The sequence below is a fragment of the Schistocerca serialis genome, chromosome 9, assembly GCF_023864345.2.
Source record: "Schistocerca serialis cubense isolate TAMUIC-IGC-003099 chromosome 9, iqSchSeri2.2, whole genome shotgun sequence".
In the NCBI taxonomy this organism is placed as follows: domain Eukaryota; kingdom Metazoa; phylum Arthropoda; class Insecta; order Orthoptera; family Acrididae; genus Schistocerca; species Schistocerca serialis.
In genome coordinates, this window is record NC_064646.1 from 303402722 (window position 1) to 303425689 (window position 22968).

Sequence of the window (22968 nt, forward strand, 5' to 3'; positions counted from 1 at the left end):
CGTCTCCATAACATTAAGTATTTCAAAGCTCCCACTATTAAAAGTTTTTACAGCATCAGACACTGCTAGCTTTGGAGTCATAAGGCCAACAAATAATTTTTTATGCACTTGGCACCACACAACATTACTGAAGGACTCATTCACATTCTGGGTCTTCCCGTGTAAACACTTCTTTCGATTCTCAGGATTTGTCAAATAAGCTTGATTGCTTCCATTATTACCAAAGGAGGAGAATGTGTCTGTGTAAATTCATGCAGGTTGCCAGAAAATTCAGTTTGCCTATATTTACACCCAGTGCTTGGTGGAGGTGGACACAAAGCATGACATGGCTTTTCATCGGCTGATATTCGATGAAAGAAAGTGCTCTACACAGTTCTTTTCATCTTCTCTAAATTGTCACAGTTATCTCTAATGGCTTTCCCATAATATTTCTGTAATTCATCAATTACTTTGCCCCTTAGTCTTATAGCACATTTTATTTTCTTGCCATCAGACAGATTTGTGTTACCCAGCTTGGTTTTTAGGTTTATTCGTAATGCCAATTTCTGAGATGTAGCAGTAGGCACAAGACAAAGCGACTCACAACCTTCTAGACTGCGTAGTTCCCATGATATGACTGCTCAATTGTGGCAGTATATGCGTAGCCGCGAAATTTGACAGTCACACGTCAACATTCAAAATATTATTTGAAGGGCCGGCCGGAGTGGCCGTGCGGTTCTGGGCGCTACAGTCTGAAACCGAGCGACCGCTACGGTCGCAGGCTCGAATCCTACCTCGGGCATGCATGTGTGTGATGTCCTTAGATTAGTTAAGTTTAATTAGTTCTAAGTTCTAGGCGACTGATGACCTCAGAAGTTAAGTCGCATCGTGCACAGAGCCATTTGAAGGTGCCATAATTGTCTGATTTTAATATATTGTATACCGAACTGTTCAGAAAAGTCCAAAGTACATTATCGAGTAAGAAACAGAAAATGTCGAATTTCACGTACTCTGTCCCCGTAATGCAACCACACCTATGTTCGACTTTAGTGGGCGGTAACTACTCACAGATGACAAGTGGCAGCACTAGCAACAGAGGATGTATAAAGCGTGTCTCGGAGACGCAGAAAACAGTTGTCGTTACGCAGGAACGGAGCGATTTATATGATGTACAAAAGGGAGTAATGATTGGCTTGAGGCCAAAGGTGGAAGCAAGTACGAAACGGCTAAGTTCGTAAACTATCCGTTTGCCGTCATGGTTAAAGTATACCGTGCATGGCAAAAGGGCACTGTCCAAAATCGGTGCAGAGGCAACTGTGGTAGACCACGAACCACACATCAAGAGGGTGAACAACGGCTGCGGAGATGTGGACGGACCAATAGACGTGCAACTCTCGAGCAACTGACCGACCAGATGAACTAACGGGCCGCCAATACTGTCTCCTCAACGACAGGTCCGCGAACGTCGCTGCGTACGAGCCTTCGCTGCAGGCTCCTGGCTCATGCACCCTCGCTGACTGACGTTCGTAGGTGAAGAAGGATGGAATTTGCACGCCAGTACAGCAACTGGACGTTCACTGACTGGCACGAAGTGACCTTTTCAGATGAATCACGCTTTATCCTTTATCGGTCAGGCGGCTGTTGGAGTGTACAGCGTGGAACGTCTGAAAGGAAACACTCAGCAACGACCGTCGGAAGGGTTGAGGTCGCAGGAGAGAGCGTTATGGTCTGGGGAAGGTTTTCGTCGCATTACCTGGATCACCTCGTCACTTTGGAAAGCATAATGAATCAACACAAGTGTGCATGTATGCAAAGGTAATTTCTCTGGCTTCTGGCTTGTGGTCACATTAATATGACTGGACTTTGTATTATATTATATTTTATAGTAGGGCAACGGCCTTGCCGCAGTGGATACACCGGTTCCCGTGAGATCACCGAAGTTAAGCGCTGTCGGACGTGGTCGGTACATGGTTGGGTGACCATCCAGCCGCCATGCGCTGTTGCCATTTTTCGGGGTGTACTCAGTCTCGTGATGCCAATTGAGGAGCTACTCGACCGAACAGTAGTGGTTCCGGTCAGAGAAAACCATCATAACGACCGGGAGAGCGGTGTGCTGACCACACGCCCCTCCTGTCCGCATCCTCAACTGAGGATGATACGGCGGTCGGATGGTACCGATGGGCCACTTGTGGCCTGAAGACGGAGTGCACATATTTTATACTAGCTGAGGTAGCCAGCTTCGCTCAGGGAGTTGATATGAGATCGTGTGGTAGTTGGAATAAAAGTATAAGAGATAAAAAAATTTTTATGAAAATATGTTGTAACTATTTACAATATTTGTTGAAGTAAAAGAGGTGAAACAATTTTATTTAAAGCATGTTCTAACTGTTCACAATACTTCCCTATAACCAACACTTTTCATTTTGTTATCCACGGTATGTATGTACAAATTTTCCAAATTTGCTACTCGAGAGTAGGCTACGTATAGTTGACCGTGAGAGAAGCAGGAATCTTTGAGCTTGATGGTGCAATAATTTCAAGTTTGTCCTTGAGCTTTTTTACAGCAACTGTAAAACTGTCGGCTGAATAAATGGTTAATAGCAGTCTTTTAAATTGGACTGGCAGTTCAGTAGAGATGATTGTTATTTTGGGGATAAATATTGTGCGTACTTCCCCGTCAGAAGCTCGGCTTCGATGATGTTATTCCGTAGCTGTTTTGAATATCATTCTTGCTCCATTACATGATTTTGGTGAGTTGAGATTTCTGAGTAGCATGATCAGAGATCCAGTGTTAAGTCGAAGGCTGTACAATGGAATTCCTGGTACTTACAAGGAGTTATTCTCTAAGGAAGTTCACACTTCCTTCAACGTTTGCGATCGTGTCGATCGATTTGTATATTTTCTTTTCCCCGGGAATTTTTTTAACGTAAAAACTAGTATCGTTGACAATTTAATTTTTAGTTGCCAAAATTGCCCTTTCAAATAGCCAGTCCGGATCAATGTTTGTGAAGAGTGTTTGGATGTATTTGGTCATTGTGTTCGTTTTCATCAAATGCTATGTTGTAGAAATCGCTGTTGAGTTTAATGAGGCCGGTCGAATGGTCAGTAGGATATGTGTCTTCTTCTATTTGTAAAAGTTGTTGACCAAAACGTGCAGTTGTTTCGTCTTTCGATAGTTCAACTCTCATATCTTTTGTTAGTCGCAATATTGGTATATATGGCCGCAGATATGGTTTTCAAAGCATGCGTTGATCTCGTTTGCCGGTGTTAATTTGGGGACAGCTGGATGTGTTTGTCGAAAATCTCCTGAGAGCACGAGTAGAGCTGCTCCATCCTTCAGAGTTTCCTCGCAAGTCTTGTAATGTTATATACATAGCTTCAAGTCACTTTTTATGTGCCATTCTGCATTCGTTCCAGAAGATAATTTTAGCTTACTTGGGAAGTTCACCCCGTCCAGTGATTGTCGTTTTCTAGTATTCCTAAGCATTGACATGCTTCTCTGTGCGTCCGGCAGAGGTAACCGTCAATAGTCTTGAGATCTGTGAAACTTGTTGGTCACAGTATTTTGTGTAGCAAGATCTGGAGAGACAAACATTCGGCGCTGTTCGGGTGTACGGTGTATACTCGGCTTAGAGAGCCAGTCTTCATGATTACTGGATGATCTGCTATAATTCCTTGTTTTCGTCGTTAAAAAAATTTTCTTGTTGTGTTCCACATATAATAGGTAATCACATCCACATATAGTAATGTTTTCGAGAATGGATCCGTTGGCACTGTTGGTAAAAATCTGTAAATGTTGTGATCTGAGGAGGTTCGCTTGCAGTTTTTCTGGCGTTGTCTTTGGTGAAGTAAACTATCTGTCCATTCTCCAAATGTGCTGCTAGATATTGCACAGTTGCTTCGCGCTCGTGTATGGGAAAACCGAAAATCTGCCACGCTGCTTCGCTACTGTTGATGTATCTTCCCATTTGGTACATGAGGATCTCGTCTTTCCTGTTTGTTGTTCGCGATCTTTGCTATTTGAAATACTGCCATGCCAGTGCGTTTGTTCGCATACTTACAGAAATATTTGAAGGATTTCATTGAATTGCAGTATTCTTATGACGGTCAAACCATCATCATTGTATTCGTGCATGTGTCTCGGGCTTCCTATATGTAATGAGGATGAGATTACCATTGTTCCAGTGTCGTCAGTGTTTCCGTCATTTATGATTGCATGTCGAAGGTGGATGTATTACACCGTGCGTAGTTTCTTCTGATTCAGTCTTACGTGAAGCTCCCGTTCCGCTTCTGTTTTTGCACACATATCCATTAGGAATTGTTGGGATAAACAACGAGTATTGAGAATGTGATTATATGTTTCATTGCCTCAGATCATTAAGTGATAAACATAGACCTCCTTGGAAGTGTCTTTTTTGGTTGTTTCTAAGCATGTTTCAGGTTCGATTTGTTTCACATTAGAATTATACCCGTTCTCTCCGTGCAGAAATATTAATGGCTCTTGGAGGGCATTATATGAACAGTGTGTCCGTGCAATGCGTTGTAGTCGTTCCCTTCTTCTTTGTACAGTTATGTGTTTGTGTTTTCGTTGTCCACAATTACGATAGCGACTTCGTCTATTTGAGGTGAGTTAAATTGACGTTCGTGTTATCTAGGTGGTCTTTTGTCGGTTCCAATTATAACTTTATAGTCTTCAGAAATCATTCGGTCTAGTGCTGCTTTGAATACATCAATCAGTTGATCGTATTTGTGTAAGATTCTCTGTACAGCATCGTTGATCAATTTGTGTTTCTTCATTTCCGATGAAACATACCTGCAGAAAATTATGGTCTTAGTTGGGTAGTGGTAGGAATGTTCAAATGTGTGTGAAATCTTATGGGACTTAACTGCTAAGGTCATCAGTACCTAAGCTTACACACTACTTAACCTAAATTATCCTAAGGACAAACACACACACCCATGGACGAGGGAGGATTCGAACCTCCGCCGGGACCAGCCGCACAGTCCATGACTGCAGCGCCGCAGACCGCTCTGCTAATCCCGGGCGGCAGTGGTAGTAATGATCTCAGGTTGCAACATTGTCCTTGGGTGGAAGAAACATAATCGATTTCATCTCTGTTTTTGTTGATCGAAGTGACACCGATAGAAGTCATTTGGAATCAGGCGTTGTACGCTTTTATTCTTTGAAGAAAGTGTTTTCCCGGCCACGTAATGTGAAAGTTTCTGCTTAGGTGCTTCCACTAGTGGTAATCGAATTTTTCATTCATGCAACAGAATCCTGGTATTTCTCTGCTGAACATTTTCGCGTTGCAAAATTGCAGATGTTATCCATTTTTACGATTACGACGTGTTTGTTATATTCTTTCACCGGGTCGTAGGAGAATACTTCATTGGTTTGGTTGTACTGTTTACCTGTGTTCGTCTGGGCTTCTCTTTGGGTGATATTTTAACAGTTGACTCGATTTTCCAGTCTTTCATTGTAACTCAGTCTTTCAATATAAGATTGTGCTGCAAGTCACGATTCCTCAAACCGTTCATTTCGTTGTTCTTCGATTTCTCTGCTTCTCACGGTGCTCTTGTCGTGCGTTGGGAACTTAAACATGCATCACACTGTTCATCTGTTTCACTTTATCACTGTCCTTTTTGTTTTCACCATTTTGCTTCAGAATTAGTAAGGTCTCCTCCTATTTTACGTTTGGGCATTTTCTAAAATATAGATTAAATGAAATTTTTGTTGGCAAATACACTAAATACGCTTAACAGACTTTTCACGCTTTATTTGCAATTTCTATTCAGTCACTGTATCACTTTGACTGCTCACACTTCAGTGTTTGTTTTTATTCACTCTGAATTAGTTTTTTGTTTCCTCACTTTCTCACTGATAAAAAACTGACGTTCGAACCCACGACGGATCTTGTTTAATATACAACTAACAGTGTGTGGCCCCATCAGTGGTGAATTCCAGATGATGCCAGAAAAGCATCGAATGATCCACAACGTTCCAGAACACTAGAAAATGTTCTGGAATATTCCATAATGATCTGGGATGTTCCGCGATGCTCTCAAACGTTCTGGAATCTTTATGAATCTTCCAGGCTACTCCACAAAATTCTAGACCATCCCGGATCATTGTGGAACAATGTGGAATGTTTTGGAATGCTCTCGAATACTCTCGAATATTGTGGAATGTACTCGAATATTTTTGAATGTTCCAGAAATTTTTAGAGGTAGAAACCTCCCAGCCCTTACATCTTCAGAGGCACGCCCTTCACGTAATGACGGGAACCCTCTTCATGGATGGGGAATAGAGAACTACCACACCATATAACTCCCTTGATCTACCCGGTCTCGTTTCTGACTTTAGCGGAACGCAAGTTGTACCCTTAATTCTTATAACATGTATTGATTAACTTGGTAAACCCACTGGACAAAGTATTAGTCAGCAACTTCATGCAGTGCTCTGATCCCTTAGGAGGGTGGTGGGCAGAAATGGCGGTCATGTGACCACCCGCCGCTCACGTAGGTGATGGTAGACGGATGCAATCAGCAATCAATGCAGTATGATGGGTCGACATGGGGACATGACAGAACAGCAGAAAAAAACTACAGTATTTAGGAGTCCCAGATATTACACCATGAATTATGTTGCCCGATTTGTGGTTGCATGAACGCGAGAGCCCTGAGAGAGTCTGCAGGGACTGGCGTGCCGCTCGCAGCCATGTAACACGAGATAAGAACAGAGGTCGAAGAAATATACACTCCAACCCAGACGGAAGCCGCGCGCCACGACTTGTCACTGACAACGTATATCAAACGTGCCAGGAACTGCTGCCGTACCATTGTATGCAGGTCCCTCTAAAAATTTCCGAGAGAGTATTGCTAAGGCAGCTGCAAACAACCGGCCTATAGAGTCGGCTACCTCGCAACAGTCCCTTGCTTATAACAGCACGTCTCCAGTGGGCCAAACAATACAGAAAATGCACAAAAACTCGTTGGAGACGTGTTACGTGTTCCGACGAGTTGCGATTTTGACTCTTTCCAGATGATGCGTAGTGCCGAGCAAACCGAGGCCACAGTGATACCTCTAACACGCAGTGAAGGATTAATTCAGGCCGGAATTACTTTCGTGGTGTTTTGTGTTCGTTTTTCGTATTATAACTTGGGTCTATTCGATAAGGGACCCGTGAGTATGAAACTGAAAGTTCAGGTTTACGTTCTTACCAACGAAGTGGGGCAATTTCTTCTACATCTCTAAACGCTCATGTTACAGATCACCACAGTAGCGTTAACAAGACTGCACGCCTGCTTTCCTTGCTTGCTGAAGACTCAGACATACTACAGCACCTCGAACTGCCCACTAAATAACTCGATCGTAGTCCAATGGAAAATATCTGGGGCTACCTGGAACAGCGTGTGAGACCTCGCAATTATCATCCCCATAATCCTAAGCTCTACGGGATATAATGATCAATCAGTGCTTTCATCATGATGTGGCAAAATCTTTTGACGTTATACTACCGAATTGAGGCTACTGACAACTTTAGAGGCAGCGTTATTCAGCTTTAGCGTCATGTTTCCTTGTGGTGTTTACAGGAATTTTTCATCTGGTATGCTTATCTCTAAAGATTGCGATTTTTCAGAAATTCATTCTTGTTTTTAAATGAACAGTCTCAATAAACAGGACTGAAATAGTATTTTTATTTCATGCACTGAACGCCAGGCCTCCTTAAAGCTGGATAAACTTCATTTACTAGGGTTCAGTATTACACGTATACCTCGGAAGCTCCAAAGTACAGACGGCTACACGTTACGCAAGTGGAACGAACATACGAAATTAGCAGTCAGGAAGGGAAATGGAAGGCTTAGTTACCACGAGGAAATTCGGTAAGTAGTAGTTAACTTGATGCTGACGTCATGTATGACTCCAGTACCACTGGTTTTAGATCACAGCTCCATTGTTGTAGTCATCAAGGAGACACGTAACTAATTTAGAGACAGTAAAGGACCGCTATAACCGATAGCAAAGTTTAACAAGAGGTGCTCATGGGTCTTGCAATGCAGAAGAATGTCAACCCCATCGACCGAGGTGTCCAAGGCATGTCCAAAGCCGACAGATCTCAGTCAGTTTTGGGTGACGGCAGATCTGAAATCGCCAAATCGCCTTCCCCATCAGACCGAACGACGGTATTACTCATTTACTTACGAGCGTAGTACCCAAGGTTAAGGTAATGGTGATCCATGTGATCGTGTGCGATATCAGTGTTATTAGACGTCCAAAATTATTATGTTGGTTTCTAATCAGTATTCTGCTCGAAATTGTTGACAAGCAATACATTAATGTAACGAATTATCTCTCTCTATGACGCATACTATGCCGTGCAAACATATGGCTTTTGTGTTGATATGTCGTCTACGATTGTACCCGAACATCATTAACATAGGTCAGTCAGTCTCCAGAAATTACAAACTGGTTTATCATGTAAGACCCAGTGTTCATCAGCCACGTAACAAAATATACTGAACTTCACAAACTAAATATCGAAATTTGTCGTGTTTCAATAATTAAAATAGAATTCTTAAATACACTAAAAACAACACTTGAATTACATTTAAGAAAAGTAGGGTACCGAACTATGCATACCACAACTCGAACGTTGGGAACGACAGCCAAGACTGTCTCATTTGTACTCCGGAAGAAAGTTAAGTGTGTATATAAGACCTGTTAGAATCTGAAAACAACTGAAGAAAACAAAAACCCTTATTTACATATGCCGGGTGATCAAAAAGTCAGTATAAATTTGAAAACTTAATAAACCACGGAATAATGTAGACAGAGAGGTAAAAATTGACACACATGCTTGGAATGACATGGAGTTCTATTAGAACCACCCCATATTGCTAGACGCGTGAAACATCTCTTGCGCGCGTCGTTTGGTGATGATCGTGTGCTCAGCCGCCACTTTCGTCATGCTTCGCCTCCTAGGTCCCCAGACCTCAGTCGGTGCGATTATTGGCTTTGGGGTTACCTGAAGTCGCAAGTGTATCGTGATCGACTGACATCTCTAGGGACGCTGAAAGACAACATCCGACACCAATGCCTCACCATAACTCCGGACATGCTTTACAGTGCGGTTCACAACATTATTCCTCGGCTACAGCTATTGTTGAGGAATGATGGTGGACATATTGAGCATTTCTTGTAAAGAACATCATCTTTGCTTTGTCATACTTTGTTATGCTAATTATTGCTATTCTGATCAGATGAAGCCCCATCTGTCGGACATTTTTTGAACTTTTGTATTTATTTGGTTCTAATAAAACCCCATGTCATTCCAAGCATGTGTGTCAATTTGTACCTCTCTATCTACATTATTCCGTGATTTATTCAGTTTTCAAATTTATACTGACTTTTGATCACACGGTATTTCCCACAGGCATGTAAAAAGCACTCCAGAAGCTAAAATTGTCATGATTCCAATCAAACGCAACATACAAGTCATCTCGGCAACCTAACAGAATCAAGTTCCTTACGAACAACCATGGTACCAATACCAGCTTCTTCATAGAGGAAATAATCTCGTTGACTTACTGTTCACAAATGCATGTACGACACAACTCCTATATTTGCAAGGACAGCGGTAAGTGTGCGCTAGACAGCTGTACTCACCTCGTGCGATAACCGACACAACGATGTCATATAATTAAATTTAAGAAATTTCATAGCTGCTCTTTGTCACGTATAGATGTTTATTGAACACATTGTAATTTTAATTATCATTTCCTATTCTGCACAACTATTACATGAATGAGTAACTAGTTATGCGGAAAATGTTTAATTTAAGTTGTTGAGAAGTATATCGACTAGTTACTAACGTAGTTTACGGTTGGGAAGACCAGCGGATGCTACGTACAGTCATGCTCAAAAGTATCCGAACGACCTGAATTGCATTTCGCCTGATTCCCATGCAACCTACGTAACGCAGCTGTCTAGCAGGTCCTCTAATCGCTCCTTGGTACAGTCGTTTGACTATTCAAAATGGTTCCAACAAGTCACCATTAGAAAACACTGCTCTGTACCGCAATAACTCAAGATGTAAAGTAATACTACGATACTACAAATATCAGGGAACACCTCATCACAGATAAGACTGTCCTTAAGGCTTGTAAGCTCACATTTATTGCAATAAATGACATACCTGAAATGTTAGCACTCTCATTGTTACGTCAGATAGGTAATGCACGTAGTAAGTTCGTCGTATTGATGATTTCCTCTTCAAAGTAACATACCATACTTGTTATTTAACACAAAATGTCATTAAAAATTTACGTTATTCACGAGCAGCTAGTTGAGAATATGTATGAACGTCAAATGACACGACGAACCGCCTCGTTCTACATATGGATTCAAACCCAGGTCATGCAGGCTAAGTCTTCGTGGCCGACGGAAATTGACAGCCATTCATGAACAGGCATAAAGAGAGTGATATACCTCGATTTTAGACAGTATCAGTTAACAAATATGAACTTTAAATTACATAACGTAAACATCTTTAGCGGACGCGAATTCCTACCCAGCCTCTATTGTCCCTGTTAACGAACTACGAGAGATGTTAAATACTGCTTCTTCACAAGCAACTTACCTGAAATGCAGTGAGGTAAAGGTTTGTGTTGGACAGGGATTCGAACACAGAACCTAATCGGATTGTTATCGAATCACAATCAACTTTGACATATTGGATTTTCTCGGTGGTAGCTAGATGTATTAACTAAAATGACGAGACGAAACATTAATTTTTTCCTTCCCAGGATTCCAACCCAGTACGTATCGCTGTTATATTCTAGAGAAAAGAAACGTTAAGTATGGGTTTGTTACACCAGCAGCGACATGTGAGCATGTTTGAACTAGAAATAATATGACGAAGAGTTCAGTGCTGACTGAGAATCGAACCCCAAACATATCGTTGCTGACTACACACAGAGACGACAGTTACCGAATTTTTCTCCACCAGCAGCTTGGAATAACATCCTTGAACTTACAGTGATCTCGCAAATAGTTCTGTGTCTCACTGGGAGTCAAAAACGTCAGATATCGTTGGTGTTGACAACGAATAAAAATGCTTTAAAAATAAAATTATTATCCACCAGCAGATAGGTGTTATTACGCTAGAGCTTGATAATACATAGTGAAAACTTTAGTGCTGGGCCAGGATTTCAACCCATTCATGTCCAATATGTGGATATGTTGAGGAATCTGCAGTTTTGAACAAACAACAAGTTGTAGTCGAGCTGTATTGTCACGAAGCGAACAATTTCTGCGTTAAGGGCGGTCTGAGTTGCATTCCCAGTTCAGAACCAATTTTATCGACATACAGAAGCTCAGATATAAGATGGAATAAGTGTCCTATGACCATACACAGGGTTTGTTTCGTCACTAGAAATAAATAACTAGTATACGAAAGGTTACTGGCGATAGAGTTTCTACATGTCGCCACTCCTTACTTTATTGTGGTTCCACCTAATGTCTACTTGGTAGAGAAGGAATATCATGTTTAATGTGATTTTCCGACCACAATGCCATTATACCTTCTTCACTTGGCGAAGCCAGAAGAGAATAGAATCTGCCTCACATCGGCTTAAGTTGGAATCGTACTCATACCATCATCATGTGAAACTACCAGCAGATCCACAGACCACCAAACCCTCTGCTCTACGATTCATTTCTCTATGAGAACACCGTTGCAGCACACAAGATGAGAATTCTGACTCACAGGTTCCCTGTAGTGGTTTGCGGCATGTTCAGTACATTCATTTACTTGTTTGACCGAATCGCCATGAACTAGCTGCCTTGGCTACCCAGTGCATACACTCGACTCTATTTTGTAATCACCGAAATAAAATAACGTAACTGCCACCTACGCAAAACTGCCAACAGTGTGGGATGCAGAAATTTAAATAGGAAGTGTTCCTTTCCATTTGAGCTACCCTATTGCGCTATTTGTGTGTTGAAACCGTCGTGCAGTGCGAAAGAAATGCTGTAACTGTCTGTCACTCAGAAGTCTATATCCGGCCATATGCATTATCTCACAGCACTGTGGAATGCGGAAGTTCTGGAGGAACTGTTGTTCACTTCCAGAGCTGCCGTAGCTACGTCACAGGTAGAAGCGTAATGGTAAGCATTGCGCACTGTTGATAAGATGTCGCGTGTTTTATTACATTCGCTGCTACATTTTTTTAAAACTCAATTCTGCTGATTGCTGAAGTTATCAACTTTATGGAACTTTGAACATAATTCTCTTCACTTCTCAACCCAAGATAGTCGCATGTGGAAAAAAGGCTAACTTCTGCGTCATATTGTTCTTTTCAGGTTTAATAGATGGCCAGGCAGCAGATGCGTCTCGAAGCTTTTGTATTATGTATGCGGAGAGCGGATCGTGCCAAATTTGTCAGAAAAGTATTTTCTACATTAGCTATCGTCTGGTAGTGGCATTTTATTCTTCTTCAAACCTTGTTTGACAGCTTTAACTCAGAACAAGTTTTCTACATGCATGTAATCAATAAACTGCATGTGCATTGTCAGTCTGTTATAGATAACATCAGAGAATTCGCATGTATTGTTGATGATTAATTTCTCTTTTATGTTTAGGATTGTTTTAACAACATTAAAAGAAACCTTCTGAAAACTGTGCACTGTATTATAAGAAACGAAATAAAATTACCAACGATAACCTTACGACGAAAGTCTGTTTTAACAAAACTGGGTATCTGTACACAAGCGTGCCTCTATCTGCACGAATTAGTAAAATACTACTCACTTATATTTCGATTGGGTCTGTGTATAAATGGTATGCTGTGTCATACTCAACAGGTATACTAATGTGGCATTTGATAAATAAAGTTACGTATTCCTAGAAACCCAATATTTGCTTGTCAGCAGTGGAAAGAGGCGTTACCTGTTGTGCAGCATTGTAAGTTTTCCACCATTGCACTATGAGCTGAAAGTATTTTCTTTCGATTTGCTTATCGATGTTTGATCTGACTGCTTGCAGCTTTTACACAGAAGGGATAAAAACGTTACATTCAGGGAGTCTGGAACCGCGAACCATAACAGTCGCTTTTCCACAGGTTAGAACGTCAACACACAGCTAGCGGATAAATATGGTTTGCGCCTTCCTCTTACGAGGCCAATAGTGGGTAGAACTCGTACACCGCTATTTACAGTACGAGATTAGTGGCGATTGCCACGTTCAATGACTTTGCTGTGCTGAAAACCGTAAATTTACAATCTTCTGTTACACCTCAAGCGATAACAACTCAGATTATTCAATGGAAATGACAGGAGAAATCAAGTGAACTTTGAGGCTTCATTCCGTGCACACCAGAAAGTAACTCGTCGATCACAGAGTTGCCAAACAGACCTTGCGTTATTGCCAAATCTCAGTTACATTACCAGCAGGAAGAAGTCGAACCGATGTGATTCTACAGCGGGCTGGGAAGTGACCATAGCTGGCGCCTCAAAGACGCGGCTGCTACGGCTTGGATTACAGAATGCGTCTGATTGGTATTTCTGTAACTAGGCTTAGGGAATGGAGCTTAGTTACTCATAAGACTCAGAACTGACTGCTACTAAGCATCATAAATCAGTAACTCTCAGCCGGCCGGAGTGGCCAGCGGTTCTAGTCGCTACAGTCTGGAACTGCGCGACCGCTACGGTCGCAGGTTCGAATCCTGCCTCGGGCATAGATGTGTGTGATGTCCTTAGGTTAGTTAAATTTAAGTACTTCTACGTTCTAGGAGTCTGATGACCTTAGCAGTTAAGCCCCATAGTGCTCAGAGCCATTTGAAGTAACTCTTAGAGTTGTTTTTATGTTTCTTTCGTTACTGTACTCAAAACTAAGAAACTCATTCACGGACGTTTTCGTGCCTCGCCGATAGTCGAGCACAACAAACAAATAAAAATAAAAAGAGAATGTGAGAGAGAGAAATAAACGACGACTGTTTTTGTAATAAACCGAGACTCCTATCAAGACCGTTTCATCCCTGTTAAGTAACCACGAAAGATGTCTGATATACCTCCATTCAGAAGTAACAAAGTGTGTATGCATTTAAAGATGAAGCGCATGATGTGAAGTTCTGCGACGGAGATACGAACCCAAGATGTAATCGGATTGTTAATTAAGTAAAATCAAATGTTACGTATCGGTTTTTCTTGCCAGATGCGAGGTGTTTGAATCTAAAATAAAGACACAAATTTTTGTGCCTGAGCGACAATCGAACCCTACTCCTATCGTTCTTCTTTATTGTCCACAAATATTGCTTAAGTATAAATTGCTTACTCACTAACAGTAAGATGTGTGAGTGTTTGTCCAGAAATTGTTGGCAACATGAACAGACATTAAAAATGCACGTTAATTTTCACTAGCAGGCCGGTGTGCACGTGATAGGGTTTGAAATGAAATTATGAATATTTTTGTACTGAATCAGGATTCGGACCCACAGATTTACTTTTGGAGGAGACCTAGAGAAGACTGCAGTCTTGGGAAATGGAACGAAATGATTGAACTATGCTGTTCCGAGAGATTCAGGTCCTCGAAAGAGGAGATACGAATTCGAATCACAGTCCAGCACCAAATTTTTCAACGTCTCTAGTTCAATCAAGTACAAGTAAAATAAGAGCCCTGTTCCTTTAGACGGCTTTCAGTTCATCAAATAAAATAACATTTTCTAATGTAAGTAAGTTTACTGGCGACAGTATTCCTGTTCACCCTGACCTCCACCTATGTCACTTTTTCAACGTAAACCGGCTCTGCCCAGTTTGGAATGAAGGAACGTGATGTTTAACGCGGATTCTGGATTATAACAGCTTTCTCTTGAGGTTACCAGAAGTAAAGTAAATCCGTGTGTGCCTCTTAAAAGTAAATGGGTGAACCCATGCATTGCACTTGTGATAGTTCGTTCCACCAGACCATTGTGGCCACATTTCCGAGCCCCAGGAGTGTGCTGTAATGGATGATTGCTTAGCTTACAAAACTAGTCATGGTCGAAATAATCCGAGTCTATTAAATGGTTAAGTAGAAGCAAGCTTCTGACGTGGAGATTATGCTGTTCTCATGTCAGCAGGATGTAAAGACTCTTCTAGGCGTCATAGCCTCGATTTGAAGCCATTTTGAAATTTTCGCTAATTCAGGAAATTTCTTAGTTCGAGAAAACCCACTGTGAAGTGTGAAGTTACCGGATAATTCGATTATCACCGTCATTATTACTATCATTTTCTTCATACCGCTGCTGGAACACATGTGCTTGAAGATCATTTAAGGCCTTTTGGTCATTATAGAATTAGTTACCCAAGAACAAGATCTTTCACTGTCTACGGAATCCTTTTCATGTTAATATCAAACATCAGCAATCACTCGTAGATCACATTAAAAGTAACGTAATTGATGAAGACGTTACTTGATAACGAAAACGCGCTGCCTTTCTTCATTTGCTTGCGCCTAGAAATGGCTGTCGAATACTGCCAAACCAAAAGCCAAGGGGTCCTACTGCCTTCCGATATACGTCGCTCTCAGTTCTTCCATATGATTTGGTCGACGTGACCTGTTTCAAGTTGTGTATGACACAGAATGTTTTAGAAAATCCGTTGTTTTCCTTTGCAATAAAAAGAAAGATTTTCAATCTAGGCTATCCAAGATCAAAATTTTTGCAATATTATTTCAAATTTAATACTCGCTTTTATAATGTAGGAGAGTATTTCACAGTTGCAAAATCCGCATCCGACTCATTGTCCTTACACTTAGTCGCTGACCATAAATTCTAGATCAGAGTGACACCAGTTTAAGTAAACTAACGTAGCGAAGACTGTTTGTCAGTGCTGTTTTCCACCGGAAAATATGCAATTCACTCATTGGGATCCATAAGTACACTGTAACAATAATTTATGTGTGTATGCAATGCATACGGATTGTAGAATTTAGGGGTGCTCTCTCTTCCACTTCTGTGTACAATATGCCTGACCTAAACGGGCCCTTTATCAGTACAGGCCCTGGGCGGTGCAACATCATATTGACAACAGTAATGTGCTTATATTGACAACCTCATTGTTCGTTTTACCCGATTTTGTAATCATTTAAGTAAAACAACACGACCTTCGAGTGGGAGTCATTTCGTCCCCCTTTTCCTTGTGTGAAATTTGTCAGTAAGCTTTTTGCCTTAGAACCAGCGAAATGCGGCAGAGTTCGGCTGGTAAACGATTTACAAACCACGATTTAGTGCCGTTAACACGATTTCTTTAAACACTGGTGTAGCTGAAGGAATTTAGTTTCTTCTTAAATCGTCTTATGCAGGAACGTTCACAGATATCTCAAATAGGAAAAGCTCTTTATCCAGGTAAAACAAACTTCCCACAGTTTTTGTCAGGTTGATCTTTCCGTCTGATAGCACTGCGTAAGTATTTTGTCTTAGAGGTATTAAAGTAGTGTTTCTGTAGCTGTGGGAAAACGAGTTTCACACCAGTGGGTACAGCACTGATAAATATTCAAAATGATTATCAACCGGCGTTCATCCACAAACTGAGGCGTATTTGTAATATTGAAGCTAGACTATGTATCCTTGTCTTCCTTGAGTGGGCATTGGAAGGCATTTAGTCACACGTATACGAGGGTAATTCCAAAGGTGAGGTCTCTTTAGGGAGACGCAAGAGCCAACGCAGACACAAACGAGAGATCCTTAATTTTACTGACAAGCAGAAACCACAGTGTTGGCTGCATGGTGGCAAGGTGATGAAGAGGAAGAGTATGGATACGAAGGTCTCAGGTTCCATCCCTCACCAGTCCCACGATTTTCATGTGCCGTTTTACACACATTTCCCCTCGGGCAGTGTTTGTTGATGTGAAAAATGCCGAGTTGCACTGTGGTCCGAAAGCCACGTAAAACTGTAGGTTCCCCTATTAACTGGCTAGGTAAGTCAGCTCAAAGGTCGGATGAAAGCAACAGCATACCACCTCCAACAAGACCGTGCCTATTAAAGCACTGTGGTGTTCAAACCACTCTTCCGACTGCCGGCCGGAGTGGCCGAGCGGTTACAGGCGCTACAGTCTGGAACCGCACGACCGCTACGGTCGCAGGTTCGAATCCTGCCTCGGGCATGAATGTGTGTGATGTCCTTAGGTTAGTTAGGTTTAAGTAGTTCTAAGTTCTAGGGGACTTATGACCACAGCAGTTGAGTCCCATAGTGCTCAGAGCCATTTGAACTCTTCCGACTGGTGACTGCTTTACTTTCGATGGGTTCCAAAACTAATGATCTTCGGGTTATTAACATTTTTGTGTTTTCATCCTGTAGCTTTGATACTAGTAAACGTAAGTAACCGGCCGAGCACTGTCACCGTTCGAGTTGTCAAGGTGGTAGACGACGATGCTGTCGACGCCAGTTACAATTTTAGGCATGGCTATGTTTCAGTCGAATACCTCTATAGGCCTTTCTGCGTATTTCAAGATATAATTTTATACACTTGGTACGCTTCCAAATTGATATCTGACAGAGCTGTATTTAGCAACTTGAATCAGATATGTTTTCCGTGCAATATATCGGACAACACGTCAGTGCAGCGAGATTTCGTTTATGTGTTGCGCATGGTGCAAGAAATATTTGTGTTTTGATTGCTTCTGTGATAGGTTTCCCGCCACTGAATGCGAGCAAGCTCACGAATAGACTGTCAATAACTGGAATTACGTAATAATACAGTTAAAAGGTGTATTTTTGCATTATGTATCCCAATGAAAGTAACTGTAAACAGGTTATATGCCTACTTGCTTATTACCGCGCTTCTCGATGCTTTCCTCAAAAAATTAAAATTAAAATAAAGAGAGAGAGAGAGAGAGAGAGAGAGAGAGAGAAAACAGATTGTATTTCAAATATCAACTCAGTGACGCCATGTTCGTCTCGTGATGTAAAACAAGGATAGTTGATAGGTAATATCTCGTTGTACTAGCGACATGTATGGCTACGGGGTTCTTTGTTTTCTCTCTGCAAACAACTAGAACAGAATTCAGTAACAAAGTGGTAAGAACACCTACTCAGTTCGTCAATTAAACACTCAGCCATTCTTGGTTATTTTGTTAATCGTCTGTAATGCAGTAAACATCCTTGATTATTGATTTGTAATTACTACCATTGTTATTGTTATTCGTCACCCCGCAACAGCTTTCCTATCACTCATTGCCGCCGATGCACGTAACGAATGTATCAGGATGAATGGAATGTGGGATGTTTCATCACGGAGAATATACACACTTATTTCGGCGTCTTGTGTTCAGGGTAATGTGAAAATCTCAATAAGAGAAGACGACAACGAGATGCTGGTGATGCAGGCAATAACACCCAACTATTTCTGTCCACTTAACACCATGACGACAGACAAATTGGCGTCTCACTGTATTTTAATTATAATTCGTTAGCCTTTTTGCGACCTCATTTTAATACCTCGTGGGTGCATGCATAATATTTTGCTTTTTGAACACCGAGCAATAACACACAAAGATAGTAGATGGAAGGATACAAAGAAAAATTCAGACTCATGGGTGTGGATCCAGTTCATCATAAGAAGACTAAACAAGAGGGAAACATTACGAAAGCAATTAATACGCTGGTTAGTATACATTATTTGTATAGATCTGAAGATGAAAAAGCGCAGATCTGCACAGTGCCCGCATCTGCACTTTAATTTCTGTCTTAACGGGCATAATTTTTAGTTCCTTCTCTTCTGAACTATCAAAGGAATTGATTATTAAGTGGTACAGAATAATTAGGTAATTATGTTTCTTACGGCTTCCATTCGCACCAACATTTTTCTACATTCTTGTGCAAGTCATGAAATTCTACTTCTATGATCACAAGACTGCACATAGATGCAATCGATTTCGAGGTGCGAAGTGTTTGTTATGTTACTTTTCATGTCAGGTGGGCAAAGTTGATTTCCTAACACTTCTTATTGTACTGAAATAATCTTTTGACATGAAGTAACAAGGTAAGTGTTTTATTCGTAGATATTTTGTGGGAAACTGTAATCGTGATGGAAGATTACACACCTGAATGTTTGACACAGCTGGTAGGAGAGAACGCTGCATATTAACCAAACCCCGCGCCTCCTCTCCGTATCCTCCAATGACGCGAGCACAGGATTCTCCTCCTATAACGCTACAGAGCTGTTCCTAGCACAGGTGAGAGTTGGCACCATCGTCACAAACATTTGGCAACGATGTGACAGTGCAATCACTTCCGCGTATGGTACTGAATTGACTTGCTACATTCACTTGAAATTCCCTTTCCGTTTGAATGACTCGTGGTATATAATCCTCAAGTAAATTAAGACATTGAGACAGAAATTTCAATTTTTTGGCGAAAGAAATGCTATTCTTCACATAAGTGACAACTTTTAATATCTTTTCACGATGCGTTATGAGGCTGAGAGACCAATAGCATGATGAGAGTGGGATAGTGGCGGCAGTGTGTCCACAGCCTCGTGGTACCGCGCGTGTCTCGTGTTCCAACGGCTAAGAGAATCGTCAGCTTTAACCGTGGTAGGGGCAGAGCGTGCGAACATTTTTTGGGCATTATTTCATGGAGCTGCGAATTCCCAGAAAAAATTCTGTAACAAAATCAGAAGAAAACTTTTACACATCAACTCCTCTTGGCAGCTCGTCTCAATAAGTTGTGTTAATTGTCGTAGATCTCGGCTTTCTGACTGCCAAGCTGCTATACAATACAAGGGTCTCTGAAGAAATTCGAATCGACCGTCGATACGAAATTCAATATTGTTCTTCACTTAAGACTCACATGCCAGGGTGATAAGTATGAAGGAAATAAATTGATCAGCAAATCGCAAGAAAATACTTTCAGCTCATAGTGCAATGGTGGAAAACCTACAACGCTGCACAACAGGTAACGCCTCTTTCCGCTGCTGACAAGCAAGTTTTGGGTTTCTAGGAATACGTAACTTTGTTTATGAAATGCCACATATGCATACCTGTTGAGTATGACACAGCATACCATTTGATCACAGACCAAATCTAAATATAAGTGAGTAGTATTTTACTAATTCGTGCAGATAGAGGCACGCTTGTGTACATGTACTCAGTTTTGTCAAAACAGACTTTCGTCGTAAGGTTATCGTGGGTAGTTTTATTTCATTTCTTACAATACAGTGCACAGTTTTCAGAAGATTTCTTTTAGTGTTGTTAAAACAATACTAAAGAGGAAAGAGAAATTAATCATCAACGATATATGCGAATTCTCTGATGTTATCTATAACAGACTGACAATGCACATGCAGTTTATTGATTACATGCATGTAGGAAACTTGTTCTGAGTTAAAGCTGTCAAACAAGGTTTGAAGAAGAATAAAATGCCACTACCAGACGACAGCTAAGGTAGAAAATACTTTTCTGACTATTTTGGCACGATGCGCTCTCCTCATACAAAATACAAAAGCTTCGAGACGCATCTGCTGCCTGGCCGTGTATTAAACCTGAAAAGAACTAAATGACGCAGAAGGTAGCCTTTTTTCCACATGCGACTATCTTGGGTTGAGAAGTGAAGAGAATTATGTTCAAAGTTCCATTAAATTGATAACTTCAGCAGACAGCAGAATTGCATCTTTAAAACATGTAGCAGCGAATGTAATAGAACACGCAACATCTTATCAAAAGTGCGCGATGTTTACCGTTATGCTTCTACCTGTGACGTAGCTACGGCAGCTCTGGAAGTGAACAACAGTTCGTCCAGAACTTCGGCTTTCCACAGTGCTGTGAGATAATGCATATGGCCGGATATAGACTTCTGAGAGATAGACAGTTATAACATTTCTTTTGCACTGCACGACGGTTTCAACACACAGATAGCGCAATAGGGTAGCTCAAATGGAAAGGAACGCTTCCTATTTAAATTTCTGCATCCTACACTGTTGGCAGTATTGTGTAGGTGGCAGTTACGTTATTTTATTTCGGTGATTACAAAGTAGAGTCGAATGTATGCACTGGGTAGCCAAGGCAGCTAGTTCATGGCGATTCGGTCAACCAAGTAAATGAATGTACTGAACATGCTGCAAAACACTACAGGGAACCTGTGTGTCAGAATTCTCATCTTGTGTGCTGCAACGGTGTTCTGATAGAGAAATGAATCGTAGGGAAGAGTATTTGGTGGTCTGTTGGATTGATGATAGTTTCATGTGATGATGGTCTGGCTTCTATTCCAACTTCTGCCGTTGTTTTTTGATAGCTAGAGGCAGATTCTATTCTCTTCTGGCTTCGCCAAGTGAAGAAGGTATAATGGCATTGTGGCCTGAAAATCACGTTAAACACGATATTCCTTCTCTACCAAGTAGACGTTAGGTGGAACCACAATAAAGTAAGGAGTGGCGACATGTAGAAACTCTCTCACCAGTAACCTTTCGTATACTAGTCATTTGTTTCTAGTGACGAAACAAACCCTGTGTATGGTCATAGGACACTTATTCCATCTTATATCTGAGCTTCTGTATGTCGATAAAATTGGTTCTGAACTGGGAATGCAACTCAGACCGCCCTTAACGCGGAATTTGAGCCCTTCGTGACAATACAGCTCGACTACAACTTGTTGTTTGTTCAAAACTGCAGATTCCTCAACATATCCACATATTGCGCATGAATGGGCCGGAATCCTGGCCCAGCACTAAAGGTTTCACCATGTATTATCAAGCTCTAGCAAGATAACACCTATCTGCTGGTGGATAATAATTTTTATTTTTAAAGCATTTTCATTCGTTGTCAACACTAACGACATCTGACGTTTTTGACTCCCAGTGAGACACAGAACTCCTTGCGAGATCACTGTAAGTTCAAGATTGTTATTCCGAGCTGCTGGTGGAGAAAAATTCGGTAACTGTCGTCTCTTTGTGTGTAGTCAGCAACGATACGTTTGGGGTTCGATTCTCAGTCAGTCCTGAACTATTCGTCATATTATTTCTAGTTCAAACATGCTCACATGTCGCTACTGGTGTAACAAACTCATACTTAAGGTTCCTTTTCTGTAGAATATAACAGCGATACGTGCCGGGTTGGAGTCCTGGGAAGGAAAAAATTAATGTTTCGTCTCGTCATTTCAGTTAATACATCTAGCTACCGCCGAGAAAATCCGATATGTCAAAGTTGATTGTGATTCGCTAACAATCCGATTAGGTTCTGGGTTCGAATCCCTGTCCAACACAAAGCTTTACCTCACTGCATTTCAGGTATGTTACTTGTGAAGAAGCAGTATTTAACATCTCTCGTAGTTCGTTAACAGGGACAATAGATGCTGGGTAGGAATTCGCGTCCGCTAAAGATGTTTACGTTATGTAATTTAAAGTTGATATTTGTTAACTGATACTGTCTAAAATCGAGGTATATCACTCTCTTTATGCCTGTTCAGGAATGACTGTCAATTTCCGTCGGCCACGAATACTTAGCCTGCATGTCCTGGGTTTGAATCCATATATAGAACAAGGCGATTCGTCGTGTCATTTGACGTTCATACATATTCTCAACTAGCTGCTCGTGAATAACGTAAATTTTTAATGACATTTTGTGTTAAATAACAAGTATGGTATGTTACTTTGAAGAGGAAATCATGAATACGACGAACGTACTACGTGCATTACCTATCTGACGTAACAATGAGAGTGCTGACATTTAAGGTATGTCATTTATTGCAATAAATGTGAGCTTACAAGCCTTAAGGACAGTCTTATCTGTGATGAGGTGTTCCCTGATATTTGTAGTACCGTGGTATTACTTTACATCTTGAGTTATTGCGATACAGAGCAGTGTTTTCTAGTGGTGACTTGTTGGAACCATTTTGAATAGTCAAACGACTGTACCAAGGAGCGATTAGAGGACCTGCTAGACAGCTGCGTTATGTAGGTTGCATGGGAATCAGGCGAAATGCAATTCAGGTCGTTCGGATACTTTTGAGCACGACTG

General features: G+C 41.2%; 1 pseudogene; it reads left to right on the top strand.

Moving 5' to 3' along the window:
- The first annotated feature begins 1868 nt into the window (after nucleotides 1-1868).
- On the top strand, nucleotides 1869-1985 carry LOC126420292 (5S ribosomal RNA; annotated as a pseudogene).
- The last annotated feature ends 20983 nt before the right edge of the window (nucleotides 1986-22968 follow it).